General features: G+C 38.1%; 1 protein-coding gene across 6 annotated transcripts in view; it reads right to left on the bottom strand.

The window, feature by feature from the left end:
- STXBP4 (syntaxin binding protein 4) overlaps nucleotides 1-23,980 on the bottom strand; it is a 222,494-nt gene that overhangs the window by 83,789 nt on the left and 114,725 nt on the right. The gene's annotated exons all lie outside the window — the stretch shown is intronic.

Below are 23,980 nucleotides of genomic sequence, written 5' to 3'. Positions count from 1 at the left end.
AAGATCATTTTTTGTAGTCTCCCTTTATTTATAAATACTGCTGTTAAAATACCTGTTAGGGGTGGGCATTGTGGCACAGTGGATTAAGTTGTGGCTTGGGATGCCTACAACCCATATGGGAGTGCCTAGTTCTACTTCGGGCTCCCCCAGGCTTGTGATACAGCTTCCTGCAAATATGTCTAAGAGGCAGCAGATGATGGCTGCAGTACCCTGACAGTAATGTCTGAGACCTGGATGGAATTCCTGGCTCCTGGCTGTGGCAGGCATTAGGAGAGTAAACCAGTGGGTGGAAAAAATCTCTCTCTCTGTCTCTCCCTCTCCATCATTCTGCTTCTCAAATAAATAAATGCATATTTTAAAAATGTTAAATGTTTGTGGAACTAAACAAAAGAAGACCCAGTTTTCCCTCTGAATCTGTACTGCTAGAATGGTTCCCATTTAGCCTGGTCTTGGGGACATTTCTATCACCAGAGTCTGCGCACAGCACATGCAGTTGCAATGTGGTGCCCTAAGGGACAAATTACTGTTAATGGCCCATCCAGTCATTTGATTATCATAGTATGGTTAATGGTTTTTAGGATAATAAGTTTGATAGGGACAATCAAATGCCTTAATTAGTTTATTATTCCTTTTTCTTTTAGAACAGATGCAGGTCACATTTGACTTTATTGTGAGGGTGCAGTGCAATGCAACTGAGGCTAACAAAGCCAAGAGATAGATATAATTCTCAACTGGGGTGTCAGTTTCTTGGGTTAGTTCAGTTTCCAGGAGTAAAAGTGTCTCTTAATCTAAATTATATTTCCTTACAGTCATTTAAATAATTTATTTTAAAACTTGTTCAAAAATTAAAAAAAAGAAACAAATGTCTGTGTGTTTCAGTATTGCTACAAATACAGTTTTGTAAAACATTGTTATACATCTTTGTTAAACCAATGATTAAGAATGTTATACTACTATAATTTTAATTATCTATGATTACTTTGAAATTTACTGAATATCGGTGAAATGGTTATTTTCCCATTCAATTATTGCTTATAGTCGTTGCCTGTATTTCCCCGCCAAACAAGGATCCTTTTGCTTTGTACTTGTCAGACTTTTTATTTGGTGCAACACTAAGCCTTTTTACTGTGATATAAATTTAAAATATGCTATTCTAAAAACTAAAAAAAAAAAAAAAAGAAAGGAAAGGAGAAAGAGGGTGGCAAAGAGAGAGGAAGGGGTTAGGAGAGAGGAAGGGAGGAGCATTATATTCTTAGATTTGCATATGTGAACTCTATTGAATTTGTTAAAAACCAATTAAAATAAAAAATAAAAATAAGTTTCCTTTGACCATTCTTGCATCAATGATAGCAGTAATGGTTTGCCATATCAAAGTGACTGTGAATCTGTCTAAAATATGTCACTATCAGGCAAGCTAATAACAAAAAAACTGTTCAAGAAAAAAAACTCCAAAATGTTTTGGGAATGACAGATAAAATAAAACAGATGAGAAGTCCTCCAAGTGAGAGCCAGTTAAGGGAATAAATAGAAGAAATAATATTGGAAAGGCAGTAAGAAAATGAGATCAATTCCATTTTGTATACTGGATACCAGAAAAAATAAATCTATGAAAGAATTATCTGTTTCTCCCTTTCACAGGTGAGAAAACTGAGGTATAAAGAAGGCAGAAAACTGGCCAAAATCATATTGCTTGTAAGAGGCACAGGTAGGATTTGAATACAGGCAATCTGGTTCTTGAGCCTAAGCTGTTACTCATACACTTCTCTCATTACAGGGACAACAACAAACACCCCACAGAAGTGTTAGCAGGTTTAAAAAAGCGGGAGAAAAGAACTGAAAGCAATTAGGACAGAGCATAAACAATGCCTGCTTCTTGGTGGATTATGAGCAATTTTTCCTGCTTATTCATTCTTTTCAGACCTTTCAAAATAAAACTGAACACCTTTTTACATCAGTGGCAAAATAAAATAAAATATCACTGGTCTCATCTTTTCCCTCTTATATTAGTACTTTTTAGAAAATATATACTTTCATTTTATTTGCAACGCAGAGAAAGAAAGAGAAATAAATATTTTACATTTGCTGGTTCACATTAGCAAGAAGCCATACCTGAATCACAAGGACAGAGACTTGAACCAGGCACTCCAAATATGGGATGGAGGTGTCCTAAGCTGCATTTATTTATTTAGACAGGCAGAGTGGACAGTGAGAGAGAGACAGAGAGAAAGGTCTTCCTTTTGCCATTGGTTCACCCTCCAATGGCTGCTGCAAAGCCAGGAGCCAGGTGCTTCTCCTGGTCTCCCATGAGGGTGCAGGGCCCAAGAACCTGGGTCATCCTCCACTGCACTCCCGGGCCAAGCAGAGAGCTGGCCTGGAAGAGGAGCAACTGGGACAGAATCCGGCGCCCTGACAGGGACTAGAACCCGGTGTGCCAGCGCCGCAAGGCGGAGGATTTGCCTATTGAGCTGAGGCGCTAGCCCTAAGCTACATTTTAACCTGATGCACCAAACACCTTCCTCTGTTAGTACTTCTTCATATGCAAAAGCTATGTGTACTGTTAGATGACAATTTATTGAGTTTCCAAAGTACATCTCACCTGAAAGTCATAGACATTTGGACACAGGCCTTAATTTCTTCAAATTAATTAACTTTTAACATAAGTTATAGGATCAGTTCCCTGTTAAATATAAGAGTGGGAATAAGAGAGGAAGAGATGTACAATTTGGGACATGCTCAAGCTGACTTGCCCCAAATAGTAGAGTTAGAAACAAACCAGGGGAATACAATTCAATCCCATCAAGGTGGCATGTACCAATGCCATCTCACTAGTCCAAGTGATCAATTTCTGTTCACAATTGATCATAATGAAAGGACTAAGAGTCAAAGGGATCACATAAACAAGTCTAGTACCTGCTAATACTAACCGATAGAAAAAAAAAGGGGAGAGCGATCCAACATGGGAAGTGAGATACACAGCAGAACCATAGAATGGCGGATGTCCTAAACAGCACTCTGGCCTCAGAATCAGCCCTAAAGGCATTCGGATCCAGCTGAAAAGCCCATGAGAGTATTTCAGGCATGGAAAATCAAGACACTCTGGCAAAAAAAAAAACAAAAAAAAAAAAAACAAAAAAAAACAACCAAAACACACAAACAAAAATCTAAATGAAAGATCTCTGTGAGTGAGATCCCAGTGGAAAGAACAGGTCTTCAAAGAAGGAGGTACCTTTCTCTGAAGGGAGGAGAGAACTTCCACTTTGACTATGACCTTGTCTAAATAAGATAAGAGTCAGTGAACTCAAAAGCCTTCCATAGCTTTGGAATCTCATGACTGGAGCATAGGGAGATTACTGATGCCATAAACAGGAGTGTCAGTTTGTTAAGTCAACAACAGGAGTCACTGAGCACTTACTCCTCATGTAGGATCTCTGTCCTTAATGTGCTGTACATTGTGATTTAATGCTATAACTAGTACTCAAACAGTATTTTTCACTTTGTGTTTCTATGTGGGTGCAAACTGTTGAAATCTTTACTTAATGTATACTAAACTGATCTTCTGTATATAAAGAAAATTGAAAATGAATCTTGATAATGGAAGGGGAGAGAGAGCGGGAAAGGGGAGGGTTGTGGGTGGGAGGGAAGTCATTGGGGGGGAGGGAAGCCAATGTAATCCATAAGCTGTACTTTGGAAATCTATATTCATTAAATAAAAGTTAAAAAAAAACATAAGTTATAGGATCAGTACACATACAGTTGAATTTCTTTACCATTTAACAATGTTGTACGTATTTGAGAAGTTCTGATATACAGATAAACAGTGAGATGACTATTGCAGGTAGACAAATTAACATATCATTCACCTTCCATATTTACTTTATTTTTTTCCTTTTTTTTTTATTTTTATTTTTTTTTATTTTTATTTTTATTTTTTTGACAGGCAGAGTGGACAGTGAGAGAGAGAGACAGAGAGACAGGTCTTCCTTTGCCGTTGGTTCACCCTCCAATGGCCGCCGCTGCAGCCGGCGCACCGCGCTGATCCGATGGCAGGAGCCAGGATCCAGGTGCTTTTCCTGGTCTCCCATGGGGTGCAGGGCCCAAGCACCTGGGCCATCCTCCACTGCACTCCCTGGCCATAGCAGAGAGCTGGCCTGGAAGAGGGGCAACCGGGACAGAATCCGGCGCCCCAACCGGGACTAGAACCCGGTGTGCCGGCGCCGCAAGGTGGAGGATTAGCCTATTGAGCCACGGCGCCGGCTATTTTTTTCCTTTTTGCTGTGTGTATTGGGTGAGAGCAGTTCAAATATATTGTTAGCAAATTTTCAACATATGATACCCAATACTGTTTCCTTATTCTGATACCTTCCAAACTACATTTATACCACTGACACTTATAAAACAATCAAGAGGTCCTAAGGGATATTGAAATGCTCTATGAATCATAGAAGAAAGATTACACTGACATTAAAAAGAGTGTTAGAGTAAAATGTGTTTCTGCCCTCACCAACAGACTGAAAATTCTCTCTCAAAGATCATAAATATTTACAATCACAGTCAATGCTTCACTCACATGCTCTCCTCTTGTTATCAGCATTTAGCACCACTTATCACTCTCTCAAAATTCTCTTCTCCCTGGGGATCCTCCACTTCCCCAATAATCTGCTCTTCATTTATACCTATTATTCTATTGGCCATCTGGCCCCTCTTCCTCTTCTGAGCTGTCCCAAAGGACTTCTCCTTTTTCATCTGTTACATTTTTCTCTCCAGTAATAAACCTTCAGCCAAGAAACCTACATGAACAACATTCCAAAACCCTTCAAACAACATCTCCGAATGAAGTTTCCTGCAGCACAGCTATGGTCATACTTGTTCCATTCCAAAGATCACCAGAACTTACAGCCTACAGAAAAAAAAAAAAAAAAAATCCCCAAAGCTTTCCAGGTGCTTAAGACAGCCCATGACCAGACTTATTTTCCATAACATCCTTTTATATGATTTACACTGTAGGCCAGGACTTGGAAAACTACAGCCCATGGGCCGAATCTGGCCTTCTATCAGTTCTTATAAATCTTTGAATTAGAGCCACATCCATTGTTTACTTACTATCAACAGCTACTTTCATATTAGAATGGCAGTGTTAAATAGCTGCAACAGAGACAACATGGCCAAAGTCCAAAATATTTGCTGTCTGCTTTTTTATAGAAAAGTTTGTAAATCTCAGTGCTGGGCATATAAATTTTCTTCTTTCATATATTCCTCATCTCAGTTTTTAGTTTGTCACTTTATTAATGCTATCCCCTCCATCTGGAATGCAATTCCCTGAATTCCTCCTCCTACCCCAACAAGCATTCGTTCTCTACATTAATCAAAGTCCATCACTTGCATGATTTCTGTTAGCACTCTGTGGCAGGCAGAGTAACCACCCCCAAAAGGTGTCCACATTCTAATCCAGGAACCCATGGCTGTGTAATGTTACATGACAAAGGAGAATTCAAGTTGCTGATGGAATTAAGGTGGCTAGGGGCTGGCGCTGTGGTGTAGCCAGTCCCTGTTCTGCTTCTGATCCAGCTCCCTACTAATGGCCCGGGAAGGGCAACAGAGGATGGCCCAAGTGCTTGGGTTCCTGCTACTCATATGGGAGACCGGAAAGAAGCTCCTGGCTTCCACTTGGGCCAGCCTTGGCCATTACGGCCATTTGGGGAGTGAACCAGCAGCTGGAAGATTTCTTCTCTCTTTGTAACTCTGACTTTCAAATAAATAAATAAATCTTAAAAAAAAAAAAAAAAGATGGAAAGGCAACAAGTCAAGGAATGTGGGCAGCCTTTAGAATTTAGAAAAGGCAAGAGAACACATTCTTCCCTGGAGCTTTCTGAAGAGAACACAGCTTTGCTGATCCCTTGATTTTAGCCCCGGGAGACCTATTTTGCACTTCTGACTTCAAGAAGTATAAGATAATACATCTCTGTTGTTTTAAGATATTAAATTTGTGGTAATTTGTTAAAGCAGCAATGGGAAACTAACATACCCTGTTGCTTTAAGCTCCATAAGCACTTTATAACTCTTCTGGAGTCTTACCATATTGAGGTTGTATCAAAGTCATCTATTTTATCTCTGTATCTTTCATGCCATAGTGGCTTATGTATGTCAAAAATCAGTATTAATTATAGTACTAAATACTTGAATTTTTTGAAAATTTGTAATGTATGTATGGCATATACCAAGGCACTTCTATAGAAAAGAAGAACTAAAATAAAGTTTAGGGACTGGCATTTGGCATTGAAGTTAGAATGTTGTTTGGGATGCATGCATCCTACTTTGGGTTCACGTCCCAGCTCCACCTCCAATAACACCTTTCTGCTAATGCACACCCTGAGAGGCAGCAGATGATGGTTCAACTAGTTTGGTTCCTGCCACTGACATGGGAGACTCAGATAAAGTTCCCAGTTCTTGGCCTCATCCTATCCCATCTCTGGGTGTTGTGAACATTTTGTGGCCAGTACCTGGGGAGCGAACTATAGATGAGAATTCTCTATCTCTTCCTATTTCTCTTTGTCTCTGCCTCTCAAGCAATTATTTTTAAATTTAAAGTGTTTATTTTGATGAAAAAACTTTGAAATCCAAGCATATTTTTTTGTAATTTTCATTTTCTATGTTTTTTTGAAATATTTGAATGCATAATACTCAAATAAACTGAACACTCAATTCTTTAATCATCCCAGAAAAATGAGACTTAATTTTTAAAATAAGTGTCTCGAAAAATATTTGTAAAATTTGAAAAAAAATTAACAAGATTGTTAGACGACATACATGGTACATTGAGCATTTGTCAATTTACTTGTTAAAAAAGAATGTTTAAAATCTACTCATATGTAATTTAACTAATACATACATAATGAAACTATGAGTTTAAATACTCCTTACTTTTGATTAAAACAATACCATGATTCTAAAATAGATAGTAAAAGAAAGGAGACATGTATTTTTAAAATTTTTTACTTAAATATTTTCTAAATGAAGCCAAACTTTTGGGGTATTTTGTCATTAGTAATGTCCAATAGCACAATTAGGAATGAATTAACAAGAATATTTCTAAATAATCCACAAATTACTAGTAATAAGGTACAAGGTACTAGGCATTCAATATATCAAACAGAAATGAATAGTGCTACAATTTTGTTTTCCACTAGGGGTCTGCAAAGAAGGAAGCTGAAAAATAAAACTGAATAAAAGATAAAGGCATTTCAATTACTGTCAGGTTATAAAAGGTTGTATTCTTATGTGATGTGAAATTAGAGAATGCAGGCATAACAAATGAACCCATTATGCCACTGTAATTTGAAACCAGACAATTAAGCTTTGGCATTTACTAACTCTGACAGTACTTCAATATAAAATTCAACACAGCTCTGTGGACTGAGAAGAAATAAGGGAATTATGAAATAATTGGAATTCATATTAGGTTTAAAAATTCCTTTATTTATTAAAAGCAATTCACTCAACTCTGTATTGTCACGTTTCATTCATTGGCTTCTTTGTATATAAACAAATATGCTGGCCTTATGCCCCACAGTAGGGAAAGGTGAATTTTCATCTTTCTTACTGAATTTATGGGTGAGCTAACTTCATGAGGAATTCATGCACCAATCATGGTGCAGCAGCTAGGTGTCAAGCTCTGTGAAGGCGATGGGAATGTTAAGCTGAATGAAGGGGCCATCCCACAGTGAGGAAGGAGAGCTGTCTCTCTCCAGAAGATTCACGAAGCATTTCTAGCATAATGGTAACTGTGCACTTCTGGAAACTGGTGTTTTAATTAAACTCGTAAAGGAGTAACCATGTAATTTCCCCAAACTTCCTTTAATTAGAAAAGAATCAAGGGGATGAGGAACATGTTTTTACCTCATAAAGAGTTTGAAGATTGACTCAAAGCTCTAAGAATATAATTTATGCCTTTTATTACAAAGGAAGAAAGTTTTTTATTCCAAGGAAACTCTAGCCTTGCTACCACTATAAAGGTCATTTCCTATTAGGAAGAGAAAAGAAAATGGCAGGAGTTTATGATGTTAATTTCCCATTGCAGTGTAACAAACTACCACACATATAGCATTAAGAAAAAGATACAAATTATCTCACAATTTCTGAGGGTCAGAAGTCTTCAATCAATATATTGGGTATGGCTGTGGTCTTAGCTGATGTTTGATCAGGGAATGACTGAAGTCTTTAGTAAGAGCTGCCCTCAGCTTCTTTCCATGTGGTTTTTCCAACAGAGCACTTCACTTCTTTGAAGCCAGTGAGGAGTAAGAGACTTTAGAAAAGTGGGCATTTCAGTTTTATGCAATGTCATCATGGGTATCCTGTCACCTTTGCTGCAATCTACTGATTATAAGCAAATCAGAGGTGCCAAGCATAATCCAGGAGAGGGGATTACACAAGGGCATGAACATCAGGAAGCAGAGGTCATGGGGAGCACCCAAAGATGCTGTCCAACACATCACTTAGATTCTCCTTCATCTTACTTTAAAATATCAAATCTTTATTACTGCTTCACATATAGATAACTCTTCTCATCTTAATTTTTTAAAGTGTAAGTTATTTCTTGATTTAATTCTTCTAATACTATTCTTAAGGGTTGTTAGTTCTAAGATCTTTTTTTTTTTTAGTTTTTCTTTAATTTGTAAGCTCATCAAAGAGCTTGATGAAGCTTCTCTTGATTTATTTGTGTATTTCTGCTTTTCTTTCTTATTGAGATTCCAATTGTAAGCAGTAGAGCTAACTTTTTAGTTCTTATCCCACAAACCACATTCCCAACCACACTCTCTATACATGAGAATAAACTCATTTTATCCAAGGTAAGTTTAAAATGAAATCAACAAGACAAAACTGCTTCCATGGAGTTGGTGACATATATCCACCCAAATATGTACATAATTAAACACATCATATTTGGCTCCTTGCAGATGTTAAGACAGCTACAGTCTTTCTATACTGCATGGCTTGGCATGCTTTAGTTAATGATCTATTTTGAAAAGCATCTTTTATATTCTTTTTATGTTGGGGCTGGTTAAGGCTGTCCAGTGGGAGTTGGGGTCTGTGGGCCGCTCACATGCAGTAGAATGTCCATTACAAGCAAGCTGCCAGCTGTGGCTGGGAAGCTTGTCTCCAGGCCACTGGCATCTCCCCCACTAATTGCTTCTTGTGCTGCATGTGTAACCTTGTGGTTTTAAATCACACCTTCAGGGTGGTTGCAATCTTTCACCCAGAGCTAGCAGAGGGGGCTGAGCCCCTGAGACAGGCTGTCTCCAGAAGACACCCACTATCTCTAGGAGCCCCAAGCCAATCAACACACAGTATGTAAAACCCCTGTCCAACTGGCACCCCTATATAATGACCCAGTGAAAAAGACAGTCATGCCTTAAAAACCCTGGGCACTCCACCTGGTCTCCTCTTAGACCAGATGCTTTTCTGTCAAATATGTTTCTGCCTCTTTGCTTATTTCTATACTGAGCTGAGGAAAAGAACTCATGAAACTCACTCGCAACAGCCCTCTCCTCCGCGACTAACAATGCTTATGTCCAGTAGTGAGAGGTTTTTTTGTTTTTTCCAGTTTTCATATCTGATGCTCATTATAGTGCATGACCTTTACTCAGATTCATGACTTTATAAAGAAAATTTTGCCAGTGGTCTCCTCTTCCACTGAGTCTGTTGCTCTGAAAGAGGAGTGGCAATCTATGAGAGTATTTTAGTCAGAAACTCCTGGCAATGCTGTGTAGTACCCACTTAGGGTCTAGATGTGTGACGACAGCAAAGAGTTAATTATGCTTTTCCTCCAAGTTTTACCAACATCATGACTGAGCCTCAGCTGCTTGCTTGATATTAAAGAGACATTCTCAGCATTAGCAGAGCTGGCCTCTGTTCTTGATTCCTGAAATAGAGGTACTTAACAAATGCTTGTGGAAAGAACTGACTATCTGACATCTATTTGTATGCATAAGATGTTATTTCTCTACACTAAATTTTTGCATATAACGCTCTGCAAAAATGATGAATTGAGTAAAACCTCTGTGCTGGTTTCCCCAAGAACTTACTAATACTATACATTGACAATCATTGTTAATACTGGCACTCTGGTGAATAAGAACAGTGCCTCAGTGTTGTAAGTTCATTCCTGAGTAAATGAAATTTAAACATGTGTATTAAATAAATGTTGTAAATATTAATGCAGTTGTTAAACTGATATTGATCAAATTATAAAACGTGGACATGTCATGGACTTTCACAAGGTACTAGGCATTGTTTTAGGTATTACCTAACTGGTAAATACAACACTTAAGGTGCCTGTCCTCAGGTTTTGCTCAAAACTGTTAGCCACTTGGGACCCATCCTTGGGCAATTTTAGTATCTCTATGTTTTATATATGTTCAGCAAGGCCTTGTTCTTGTCTAAAATATCTCTGGGTTGGGGGAGCCCTTGAGGCTGTCAGTTAGACATAAACTTCTTTACTATTTTAAGCTTAATATTCATGAAACACATTTGAGTTGAGGGTGAGTTTCCCACCCAAATTTTCCAGCTATCTTGAAAGATTGAAATATTACTTTGTAATTGTTTTCAGGGATTTTAGCACATGGTTTCTCACATGTTCTGAGAGAAGTAGTTTAATAATGATAGATAAGACAAATCCATAGTAGTAGAAATATTTCACTGCATTTCAAGGCTTTCAGCTCTCAAAAAAAAAAAAAAAAAAAAAAAAAAAAAAAAAAAAAAAAAACCAAAATAGGGAAAGAAAAAGTTAGCAAAATAATCCTTTTTATACAATGACAAAGAATGGTGGGGATTATAACAATGATGATAATAATGATAAATATTGAGTATCAGCAGGTATGAGCCACTTTATTTTTAATAACTAGCCACTTCAGTTACAACACCTTTGATTCACACAGCACTAAGGGTTGGTGATAGCTCCATCTTTATAGATGAAGAAAATGAGACTCAGTGAGTTTACAGACCTGCAAAGGGGCAAGCATATCATGGAGCAGAGCTAAAATTTGAACCCTGCAACAAATGGTGCATTCACTATGCTATTCTGCCTAGGAAAGTGAAGCTATATTTTTGATAAAGATATCATTTAGAGCACAATTACTTTTTATGTAAAAACTAAAGGCAATTTTGCAAATGTCACTTTCTTTTATTCTGTAATGCTTAGAGACAAATACGTCATCTTTTCCCATTTTATAAAGGAAGCAAAAGTGAGGTTGAGTAATTTATTTTAGGTTGTAAAAGATCTTGTCCAAGAAGACTATTTTCTTACTCTGAATGTCCTCCCTGTTCTACTTTGTCTTTATCTTTCATTAGTGTTCAGGGATTATCATATAGCAACAAGAAAAGCTAATAGCATTGTATGGCTCCATGAAGGAATCACTTCTAATAATTAAAAAAAAAATTAGAGATTCAGTTTTTGATTCCATAGTCTTATTTTTTTTTTTTTTTTTTTGACAGGCAGAGTGGACAGTGAGAGAGAGAGACAGAGAGAAAGGTCTTTCTTTGCCGTAGGTTCACCTTCCAATGGCCGCCGCGGCTGGTGTGCTGCGGCCGGCGCACCGCGCTGATCCGATGGCAGGAGCCAGGTGCTTCTCCTGGTCTCCCATGGGGTGCAGGGCCCAAGGACTTGGGCCATCCTCCACTGTACTCCTGGGCCACAGCAGAGAGCTGGCCTGGAAGAGGGGCAATCGGGACAGAATCCGGCGCCCCGACTGGGACTAGAACCCAGTGTGCCGGCGCCACAAGGCGGAGGATTAGCCTAGTGAGCCGTGGTGCCAGCCGCATATCCTTAGTTTTAAGATCATTATCTAGGTACACTTATTACTTCATCTGTGTGTACTGTTTTGTGAGTGGTTCAAAAGAGAGCTTTTATTTCTCACTGTAAGGTTTCCATGATGCTTACAGATTCTTTTAACTATTAAAAGATGCTGTAGGCGTTGCCGTTGTGGTCTGCTGGATAAAGTTGCACCAGTGTTGCTGGTATTCCATTTGGGTGCTACTTCGTGTCCCAGTTGCTCCATTTCCAATCCAGCTTCCTGCTAATGGCATGAGAAAAGCAGCAGAAGATGGCCTGTTTGGGCCCCTGTCACCCATATTGGAGACCTGGATGAAGCTCCTGGCTCCTGGTTTCTGCCTGGCCCAGCAATGGGATGGAAGATTTCTCTCTGTCTGTCTCTCCCCCATGCCCCAGTAACTTTTAAAATAAATATTTTTTAAAGATTTACTTATCTGAGAGGCAGAGCTATAGACAGAGAAGGAAAGACACAGAGAGAGGTCTTCCATCAACTGATTCACACTCCAAATAGCTTCCAAGGCTGGAGCTGGGCTGATTTGAAACTAGGAGCAAGAAGTCTCCTCTGAGTCTCCCACTTGGGTGGAGGGGCCCAAGCACTCAGGCCATCTTCCACTGCCTTCCCAGGCTACCAATAGAGAGCTGGATCCGAAGAGGAGCAATCGAGACATGGACTGGTGCCCACATGAGATACTGGAGTCACAAATGTAAGCTTAACCCACTACACCACAGTGCCGGCTCCATTAATTTTTTTTTAAAAGATGCTTTAAATTTTAGAAATAACAAATGCTCACCCTAAAAATATTAAATATAGAAATTTCCAATAAAAATCCAGATCATCCCCAATCTTACCTCCTGAGAACACCAATGTTATTAATGGGTTAGATACCTTGTATCTGATTGAAAATTATTAAAACTCCTTGAGCCAATACAATAAATTGCTTTATTTTGAATATTTGGAAGTCATGAACATTGGGTAAGATATGTTTTGCTCAGTGAATGTAATTAACACAAAAAAAGACCTCTTAAAACACAGTCTTAAATTAATAGACTGCTTTACATATTGCAATGCACTTTCATACTAGGTCACTTAATCCCTGAGACAGCCTTATGCAGACTATATCCTCACCTTAGAAACAGGAAGCTAATACTCACAGAAGTCATCTATTTACCAAATTCAAGATTCTACTGGTAATTAAAACATAGCACTATTTTATACACTTCAAAAAGGAAAAAGTTGCCAATTCAATTGTGACATAATGACTTAACTATACTCCTGTAAGACACTAAGGACTTATCAGGAATCCTGGAATCTGATGACTGAGTTAGGGTCTGGCATTGATTTTTCTTAGGTTGTGATTTAAGTAAATCATTTCAGTTCTCTGAGTCTTGCTCTTTCTCTATCTTTTAAACTAGAAATAATACTATTTATCTTACAGAAATAATACTATTGTATACTATAGGTATAGTATGCAAACACATTAATGTAAAATAGCACTTTTCAAACTATACACTGATAAAATTTAAAAACTCCTATATCTATACTACTATTTTTAAAGATATTATTTGAACTGCAATATTAACATTCTGTTGTTGAAAGGAGAAACTGTATTTCTGGATCTAAACTGAAGTATTTTATTATGGCACAGAGAGTAAAGCAGACACTTGGATCCATATCGTTGTGCTAGTTTGAGTCCTAGCTGCTCTGCTTTCAACCCAGCTTCCTCCTAATGTCTGAAAAAGCAGCAGATGATGGGCTAAAGTAGTTGGACTCCTGCTACCCACGTGGGAGACTGCACTGAGTTCCTGACTCCTGGCTTTTTGGCCTGGACCAGCCCTAGCTTTAGTGGCCTTTTGGGGAGTGAACCAGTTGATGGAAGCGCGCGCTCTCTCTCTTTCTTTCTCAACTTGCCTTTCAAATAAATAAGTAAATCTTTAAAAAAAACTTATGAAAAGATTTACCATACACATTTCTACTCTGGAACTTTTTCTGAGATGAGTTGTTAAAGTTTGTCCTTATATGAACTCTGGAGAATACCTATTCCAGGAACTCAAAAGAATGCAATCAGTTTGGATGAGGACATTTTTAGACCATTAGGGAAAATATTTCTTTCTGTCATCATTTACATTTTGCTTATCCAGTTATAGGACTGAAACATGAATTATACTTTAGGCATTCTATCATTATAGTCAGTTTTAATTAGGAAAGTAGCTAGAGTTTCATCTTTTGGAAGAGTGATAATTTACTATACTTCACCATCAATGCCTTCTGAAATCTTAGAAGCGCTCCTTGCATTTTTTAGGCCTTTATGTATGAAACTATTTCATGTGACAGTCTGTTCACGATGTTAGTTAGTACTGGGGTAAAGAGACTTTTCCTTAATTAAATCCTAGATATTGCATACCTTGCAATTGCCTTGCCTGCTTTTTCCCTGCCTTATGGGAGAAATTAAGCCTTGCTTTTCTGGCTGTGCTTTCATGCCTTAAGGCTATAGGTAGTGTGTGTGATTAAAGTATGTATCTGAAACACCTTCCTGGAAAAGATCTTCTATGAAAACCTATAACACATGGTAGCATTGTTATTGATTCACATTTAGATATTTGTTTGTGGATATTAAACATTGGAAACATAGTAGCTTCCTGATTTTTATGAATGAAAAACTATTATTTCCTTTAAACAAATACAATAGTAGATTGTTGCTATTGATTGTATAGTATTAAATAACTGCAACACTTTAATTTCTCAGGAATTTCATTAATGAAAAAGCAAATGCATGACAGTTGATTAATGTACAGAGGAGCATTAGGGAAATGGTGTAGTTTAAGACCCAAGATGACCAAATAATTGTTCTTTGCTACTGACCTTTAGATAGCTCACTGATGCAATATACATATGAATGTGAAATTTAAGCATTAATATGAATTTGATGTTTCCAAAAGGTTAGGCACACTGACATACTACTAATCTTTCTCTTTTTAAAAATAAATATTAAGTTTTTTATACTCCAAATCTAGCCCAAATTATCAACGTTTCCTGCCTCAATCACTGTAATAGCTCTGGCCACCATTAGGGTCCAGTTTTAAACAACTACATACATAATACTTTGAAATGTGGGTCACCTCCTGTTTCCTTTTCTGATGAAAACCATCAATGGTTTCCTAAGATACTCATAAAATCCAAACTCCTCAATACAGTGTGTAAAGTCTAAGTGACCTACTTCCTGCAGCCCTGTCCTTATCCATGTTACTCTCCTGCTTGCTCATGTCTATCAGATATATAGACTTTTTTCTACTCCACTAATATGTCAGATTTGCTCCTGTCTCACAGCTTTTGTACTGGACCCTAAAAGCTCTTCCCATAGTTTTTTCTCCTGACTATCTGGGCTCCAATGTCACTTTTTCAAAAAGTGGACTTCTTTGTCCATCAATCTAAAGTAGAATGCCCACTTACTCATCTCACATTATCTGATTTATTCACTGTCTGGAATTGTGTTATTTACTTTTTTGCTAAATTATCTCTGTCCACTACAATTTATCAAAGTTGTTGACAGTGAGGACTTTATGTTTATATTGTTATTTAAATGTGTCTAGGTCAGGGTCTGGCCCCTTGTAGATAATAAACAGTTCTTCAGGGAATGAAGCAATGAATCTAAATGATTGTCTTAAGTAATATATTTTTCTCTTCACATTTTTTTCTGAAAGTAAAATTGTACTAAGAAAGAAATTAGTTATTTTCCTTGAAATTAATAATAATTCTCCCATTGAAAACAAGATCAAAGCAGCCAAGATTAAATTTGATGTACTTTCTAAACGTAACCTTACAGCAGTGACCTACTTTCAATTTTCAACAACACAAGAGAATCTGTGAGGTTACCATTTCCTTGAATGGGAACATATCACCAATGTTTATGGCGATAAATATCATAAGAGAGTCCTACAAGAACAGGTCTACCTTTCAAAAATGGGTGAAATTGGAACATCTTTTCCAATTCCAGGAGAAGCAAGGTAGCCAAATAACATAATTACTTTGTGGCAGCAAATACCATAATGCATATTCTAAATAGTATCTCTGACTTTCATTAAAGAAATATGATGTTTCCCTTGATAAATTAATAAAAATATTATCTGAAGGAAGTGAGGAAAGCAATGATGAATTTGGGATCTAGAATAAATAGAATGAGAAGACACCACACCAAGTCTGAGGCTTTAGTCTAAAGGAAGAAAAGGATCTTAAAGACAACTCACTAAGGCCTTTAAAATGTTGTAGTACTGTTTTCCCCTTTTGTCCTCTACTTAAATAACTTGTAGTTAGCTTCAGAATGTAAAAGCAGTTATTACTGACATTCTACTTTCAAAAGTTAAAATATTGCTAATTTCAGATAGGAACACCTGAACTGATGTAAAAGTCTTGCATGCACAAATATATAAAAGCAGATGGTCACTGCTTGGTTGGGGAAAAGGGTACTCTTCAATCAGTTATGTGGAAAGTGCACAATTATTCCATCAGTTTGTAACAGCTGAACATCCATTTTTTGATATTTAAGAAATGCTGTAATAAAAACACAAGTATACATTTATGTATATCTCATTTTATTTATAAAAAATACAAATAGAGATTATGACTTAAAATATATAACCATTAAAATTTTTTTTAACTTTCAAAAAAAATCTTTGAAATGGACATTTTAAAAGCTCTTGATATATTTTACAAGACTGATTCATCTTTAGGAAAAAAAGGGGGCTGGTTTGCGCTGTGGTATTGCAGGTAAAGCCACTGTCTGTGGCACCAGCATTCCATGTGAGTGTCAGTTCCAGTCTCGGCTGCTCCACTTCTGTTCCACCTCCCTGCTAAAAGTGCCTGGGAAAGCAGCAGAGAATGGCCCAAGTCCTTGGGCTTCTGCACCCAAGTGTGAGATCCAGAAGAAACTCCTGGCTTCAGATTGGCCTAGCTCTGGCTATTGCAGCCATTTGGGGAGTGAATCAGAAGATGGAAGATCTCTCTCTCTCTCTCTCTCTCTCCCTCTTCTCCCTCTCTCCCTCCCTCCCTCCCTCTCCCTTTCTCTGTAACTCTGCCATTCAAATAAATAAATAAATCTTAAAAAAAAAAAAAAAAGGACTGATTCCCAACCATGTTGTGCCAAGTTATAGTCCACCTGTAGTGGGTAAGAATGTTTACATTTAACTTCGACTGTGGCAGGCCAAGGTGATTCCTAAATTGGATGGATTTTTTAAGTACCTAATATATAAACAATTGAAGCTGAGAAAGTATATATCCTCTACAGAAAGATCCTGGTCCCTTGCTTCCTTTATTCAGGTATTATTTAGGCCCCTGTGGGCATAGAAAGTTTAGCTCCAAGTGCTCATGTTAATTCTGTGAATCTCTTATCATGATATTTTTATCCTGTTTCTGATGCAGGGAGATGTTTCTTTTCTGATTCTATCTTAAAACACACACACACACACACACACACACTCATTTTTAAATGTCATTTCTGAGTGTAGAAGCAGAATGGTAACATTTTAGCATGAAACCCATTCTACCATCTTGATTCTAAAGTCTATTCTGAATCTTGACAACTGTACTTTCTTGCTTCAATATGGTGGGCCTTTTCATATTCATGTATTTGTATGTATATATATATATATCTGCTTATAAGAGCTGGAATGAAATAAACATGCCTGCTATACATTTCTATTTATAAAAGCTTTATTTATAAAAACTCAAGATAAGTGTTTGGCCTTTGAAAGGATGCCCTAACATTCAACCAAGTTGTTTCTGGAATTATTGTCTCAAATCTCAGGTTGGAGGCTGGCCAATGTGTGCTCACATTGTATGTATAAGGGGCAACACAGCAGTCTGAACAGTGATGAGAGAGTTCGAACCACATGCTGCTGTGCAGAGCAATGTGGCATTTGGTGCAGAAGCTGCTACACCTTCTCCTTTTACATTAAAGAATTTTGTGTGCCCCAGTGTGTGTCAGATCCAAAGTGTGTCTATGCTTTCTAAAGGATCAGGCTGCAACTGGCCTTGTGCTTAACACAGAGCCTGTGGGAACACTGATGATTTCAACAAATGCCAGAGACTCACCAAGATAAAAAAGGGTGAAAAGAGTCCATCTGCCTTTGACTTTGACTTTATTCATTACCTCTTCAAACCAGAACACACTCAGGATACGCTCCTTCCAGGGGTCCTGCCAGTTATTCCTGTGAAAGTCACTGTTGTTCAGCACAGGGAGTACCAAGCTGGCCCTTTAGGATTTCCTCCCATGTGGTCGTATTTGCTCTATATTGAAAAGTTTTTAGGGCTCACTTGTAACTTAGTGCTTTTGAAGATTTTTGCCCTATTTTTGTATTCTATTTAACATTTCCACAGAAACCTTGAAGGAAGATAGTTAGCTGCCTGTGTCTATGGTTCCAACTCACTAAGAAATCAATAAGGTCTCTTTTTATTAAAAACCTCCTATGGGATATCTGGCCAGATTTGTTTCATTATAAATTTTTATAATAGAATTGTATCTTCCCACAGGGTTGCAGAATCATTTTATCATTCTACATGTCAATCAAAGATTTTAGTTCTGAACAAGTACATATTTAAAATAAACACCACACTAAGGAAAGCAACACAAACATCTCCAGGAGTCCCAGTGCTGACTGAATACCCACCATTTTCTAGTGTCTCACTGGAAAGAATGTAGCAAACAGATCAAGTTTCCTCATAGTTATAGCAATAAACAACTGAAGGATAAGATGCTGACTCAATCAGCCTGCCACAGTTTCCTGTGGTGGTTACATTCTAACTCAAAATAAATACTAACATTAGATGTTATATATTAAGGAAAACTCTAATCTACTATATTTTAGAAGTGCTTAGGTTGATAGACGTTTGAGGCAATAATAATCTAATACTTGCCACAGAAAGAGTATAAATTTAAATTAACTACTTTAAATAATAAAAACATGGCCCTAGCCGCAACATTCACATACAGAACATCTTATACTTTCAGGGGTTCTACTTCGCACAAATTTCATTTAGTCCTCCTATCCTGGCCCTCAGAAATTGTGATCCCCAATATTTTCTAAGAAAAAACAGACCCTGAGATTAAACAGCGAAATTGGATGGAGCACCTCTAGGCAACTCTAGAGATTCTGGAGAGTACAGTTTACATGGATCCAAACTGCTGCTGACTCTAGGGGGCTCCTGATTCATACAATTCTTCCCTTGGAGGTATGCTCACGAGGGTGGGATGGCCATGTCTGCAACGCTGTTGGAAGCATCTGTGTTCCCTGTGACTCTTAGGGGTTCTTAGCTGGGGTTCATAAACACTCCGAAAATTGATGTAAAATGTATCTAAGTGCATATTTCTGACAAAATGGTTTTCAACAGACTTCACTATCCAGAACAGGTGCAAAATTGTCCTCTAGATGCTCTTTAGAGCCTGGTTTTTTCTTTTTTTTTTCAGTTTAAAGGCTGGATGCCACCCCAGTGTCTCTCCTTCAGAAGACTAGCACTGCGAGTGCAATCTTGTAGCCTTTTTTTTTTTTGACAGGCAGAGTTAGTGTGAAGGAGATACAGAGAGAAAGGTCTTTCTTCCGTTGATTCACCCTCCAAATGGCCGCTACAGCCAGCGCTGCGCCAATCCGAAGCCAGGAGCCAGGTGCTTCCTCCTGGTCTCCAATGCGGGTGCAAGGCCCAAGGACTTGGGCCATCCTCCACTGCCTTCCCGGACCACAGCAGAGAGCTGGACTGGAAGAGGAGCAACCGGGACAGAATCCAGCACCCCAACTGGGACTAGAACCCGGCATGCCGGTGCCGCAGGCGGAGGATTAGCCTAGTGAGCTGCGGCGCTGGCAGAGCCTGGTTTAAGTTAGAAGACCTAGGCCAGCCTGGTTTTAAGATAGAAGACCCAGGTGGCGCCCATTTGGGGGGTGAACCAATGGATGGAAGAGCTCTCTCTCTCTCTCTCTCTCTGCCTGTCAAAAAAAAAAAAAAAAAAAGTTAGAAGATCCAGAAAATATTTTCATTCAGATTTCTGAGGGAATTCCATTGTCTAACATCCTAGAATATACTTACATCACAAAGAAAGTGGAGGTGATTGCCCAAGTTTCAGAGGGTATCTTGAAAAAATCAGATTGCCATAGCAAAGCAAATGAGGTGGGGCTTGCTGCTGAATTATCTACCTTAAGGTAGTAATTTTGTTTCCCATTACATATGTAGAAAAATCTACTGCTTAAAGAACAAGAAATCTAAGCTGAGTTCGTCTTAGCCACCCAACTTCATCAAATGATCAAATGGTATATCATATAAAGTTATCAAAAAGTTCTGATAAAATATGCCAACATTAACAATTACATTTCTAAATAAAAAGACTATACAGGAACTAGCTGCTAGTTTTAAAGAGCAAAGCATGTGTATTCTTGCAATGGGTAAAAAAGTGCAGATGGAATTTTTTACTGTTGTTTCAAAGAAGTTCTGCTGAATTTGAAGTATTTTCTTTGAATAATTATGTTTGACAGATATAAAGGTTAATGTTAGCAAGGTAATTAAAATTAATGATAGTAATGTCCACTGGGCTATGTCTATGCAGGTGTTTCCCTCCACTGTTCCACCCAACATAAAAATGCCTGATACATAAAATTCTAAGTTGATACATAATACATTAGTAGTACATTATTTTCATTCCTCCCCCAAACCATAGAATTTCTTCATGTAATGTGCTCTTGTGGGTTTCTGGCATAATGTGATTTTTTTAAAAAAGTATATTAGGTTTTACAAATTGTAAAGTATATACTTGGGGCCGGTGCTGTGGCACCGTGGGTTAACGCCCTGGCCTGAAGCGCCCGCATTCCATATGGGCACTGGTTCGAGACTCAGCTGCTCCACTTCCTGTCCAGCTCTCTGCTGTGACCTGGAAAAGTGGTAGAAGATGGCCCAAGTCTTTGGACCCCTGTACCCACATGGGAGACCCGGAGGAAGTTCCTGGCTTCTGGCTTCGAATCAGTGTAGCTTCGGCTGTTGCAGCCAATTGGGGAGTAGACCATTGGATGGAAGACTTCTCTCTCTCTCTCTCTCTCTCTCTCTCTCTCTCTGCCTCTCCTCTCTCTGTGTAACTCTTTCAAGTAAAATAAATAAAATAAAGTATATACTCATTATCTAAATTGAGCAGATTCTATTAAAGGCATGGTTTCCATCCTTCATAACAAAGTTGTGAAATCAAACGCTACCCAAAGGCATAAGCATTTGGCTTAGTGATTAAGATGCCGTATTCCACTCTGGGAGTACCTGAGTTAGATTCCTAGCTCTGGCTTCTGACTTCATATTCCTGTCAATGCACAGCCTTGGCTGTAGCAGTGATGGCTCAAGATATTGGGTTCATATCACCCATGTGGGAGACTAATATCAAGTCCAGCTCCTATCTCTCTGGGCATTGGGGAAATGAATCAGCAGATGAGAGATTTCTCTCTCAAGTTAGTAGGAAGTAAGTAAGTAAATAAATATTCAAACAATTACCCAAAAGTCTTTGAATTTTCTATTAAGCCAAGCAGTTTCCTACTAGGACAGCATGCAAAACTTCTTATTTTGATATTTAACATGGAAGTTTACATCTATTTACCTATTTATCTAGTCACCTATCTATATATATCTAGTCCTCAGCATGGGGAAAATTAAGAGTAGCAAACTAGAAAAGAGGAAAATTTGAGGCCAGCACAAATACAATGCCACATAAAGTAACATTACAAGGATAGACAAACAATTCAAAATACTACCAAAAAAATTCAGCATATTATTCTACTAACATGCCACATATGAATGGATACTTAGGATGATACTGAGCCATCCCAGCTTAATTAACTTGCATATAATACATACTGATGTGACAAATTGTATTCTCCAAAGATGACCAATATAATGACTTCTGACTACATGTTCTTTAATGTTCTTTGCCACTTTCCCACTCATGAGAGGAGCTTAAGATCCTTCCTTTGAATCTGCACTGACAAATATAATACGGTAGAAGTCAAGTTGCTTCACTCTTGAGGTTGAGTCATAAAAAGTGATGCAACCTCTGTCTTACTCACTGGAATACCTGTGCTGGAGCATCGAGGCTCCAAGTTAGAAGTTGAACCGTATTAGATGGCAAGGTGTTCCAGTTAATAGCCCATGCTGAGCTCCCAACTTGGAAGTCCAGCCTAGTAGTCAGCAGAGGGTTGCAACCCCAGGAGACATCTGAAGGAAACTACCCAAGAGTACCCTAATAAGAACTACCTTGGCCCAATCAACAGGACCATGAGAGACAATGCCAAACTGCTGTTTTAAGCCATATGTTTTGGAGTGATTTGGAACAGCTAATTAAAAAGTTAGTGATACATACAGAGCTTAACAACATTTTACAACATTCACATGAGTATGTGTTTCATGCTACAAAGGAAATGTGGTAGGGTTAAGTGCTTTATACAGATTCTATTATTTAATTTTCACAATCACTTTTTTTGAGTTGATAAATCTTATTTCAGAAACATGAAACTTAAAATTACTTTTTACAAGATCTTTTCAACAAACTTTTCTTTCATGACAGCTTCTTGAATTATGTATTTAAGGTCTAACTTATTCTATTTAGCAACTCTATTTTATTTTAAAAATAAATTAAAGATTTTTTTGTTTACTCTTTGCAGTTCTTCCTACTCTTGCCCATTAATAAATGATTCTTGGTTGTTTGTTCATATTTATAAAAAAGGATAAATATCCGAGGTTCTTGGCAAGTACTATCACAAGCAAGGAGCATTTTTTGAAAATTGGCGAGTCATTATCTACTGTTCCAGTGTTTGTAGTATTCTGGGATTTAGGGGAGGAGTGCCAGGAAAGTTGAACATCCTATCATTATAGAATGTATTGGGAAGCTTGGTGCAACAAGAATTGTCCTGTGTTCTATATGGTTTTCAAATGTCCTACCAGACAGTAGCACTGTTAAAAAAAAAAACCCTTTTTTTCCATATTTGAGTCTGGAACAAAGCTTCATATTCATATAAACCCAAAATATTTTTTTTCATAGTTTTAATATATTAAAATTTCCAGTCTTAAAAATATGGTGCAGACTGATGAAAGATTGTTCTTTAGTTTTCCAGAACTTTACTGGAAGTTGCTTATCATTTAGGACAGTCACATGACTGACAGCAATGTGTTCCTGCCATTTAAATTAACAATACAATGTACCTGTATAAATTTACATTCATGGATATCACATTGGTAGCAAATGTTTGCGTAGGTGCAAGCACTTGATGATTACATCTCCTAGTATGATAGCAACCAAGCATTCATCTATTGAAATACCAGCTATTTTCATTTTAAATCATTATCTTCTTATTTGTCATCTGTAGTACATTTAGGATATATTTTTGATTTTTATAAATTATGGGTGTAGTTAGGTAAATTGCCTATAATTTTTATTGCAGAAAAATAAATGGCATGTTAGAAATAATTATAAAAAGAATTGACATTCAGCCGGCATCACGGCTCACTTGGCTAATCCTCTGCCTGCGGCGCAGGCACTCTGGGTTCTAGTCCCAGTTGGGGTCCCAGTTCTGTCCCGGTTGCTCCTCTTCCAGTCCAGCTCTCTGCTGTGGCTCGGGAAGGCAGTGGAGGATGGCCCAAGTGCTTGGGCCCTGCACACCCGTGAGAAACCAGGAGGAAGCACCTGGCTCCTGGCTTTGGATCGGTGCACCGCACTGGCTGTGGTGCACCAGCCGTAGTGGCCATTTCAGGGGTGAACCAACAGAAAAAGAAGACCATAGGAAGAAGGAAAGATGGAAATGTCTAATCATTTACGTTTTCCCTAAGGATCCCTATCTGCTGGGATGTTAGAAGTTACTCAGAGCATCGCTCTGCTTCTTTTTCTAGTCCAGTGCTGATTCTAGGGGTATCTAAGCGACAGATCATGCAGTTCCCTTACAGAGATGTTCTCTTAGCCCTAGCTTAGGAGTAAATACCTGAGCCAGCAGCTCTAAAGGGTAGGGAACTGGATCAGCTATTTCACAACCCTTTAATTAATGACCCTGCTGACTGCCCCAGGTCCGTTCCTTGTCTTCCCCCATGATCCCTGGACTTTTTCCCTATGGTTCTACTTAATTCACTGTTTCAGCAGTCTCGTCTTTCACCTCTACTGT

Source organism: Oryctolagus cuniculus, chromosome 17 (genome assembly GCF_964237555.1).
Source record: "Oryctolagus cuniculus chromosome 17, mOryCun1.1, whole genome shotgun sequence".
Taxonomy (NCBI): Eukaryota; Metazoa; Chordata; class Mammalia; order Lagomorpha; family Leporidae; genus Oryctolagus; species Oryctolagus cuniculus.
Note: the sequence above shows the minus strand (reverse complement) of the source record. Positions and strands in the feature narration are given on the sequence as shown.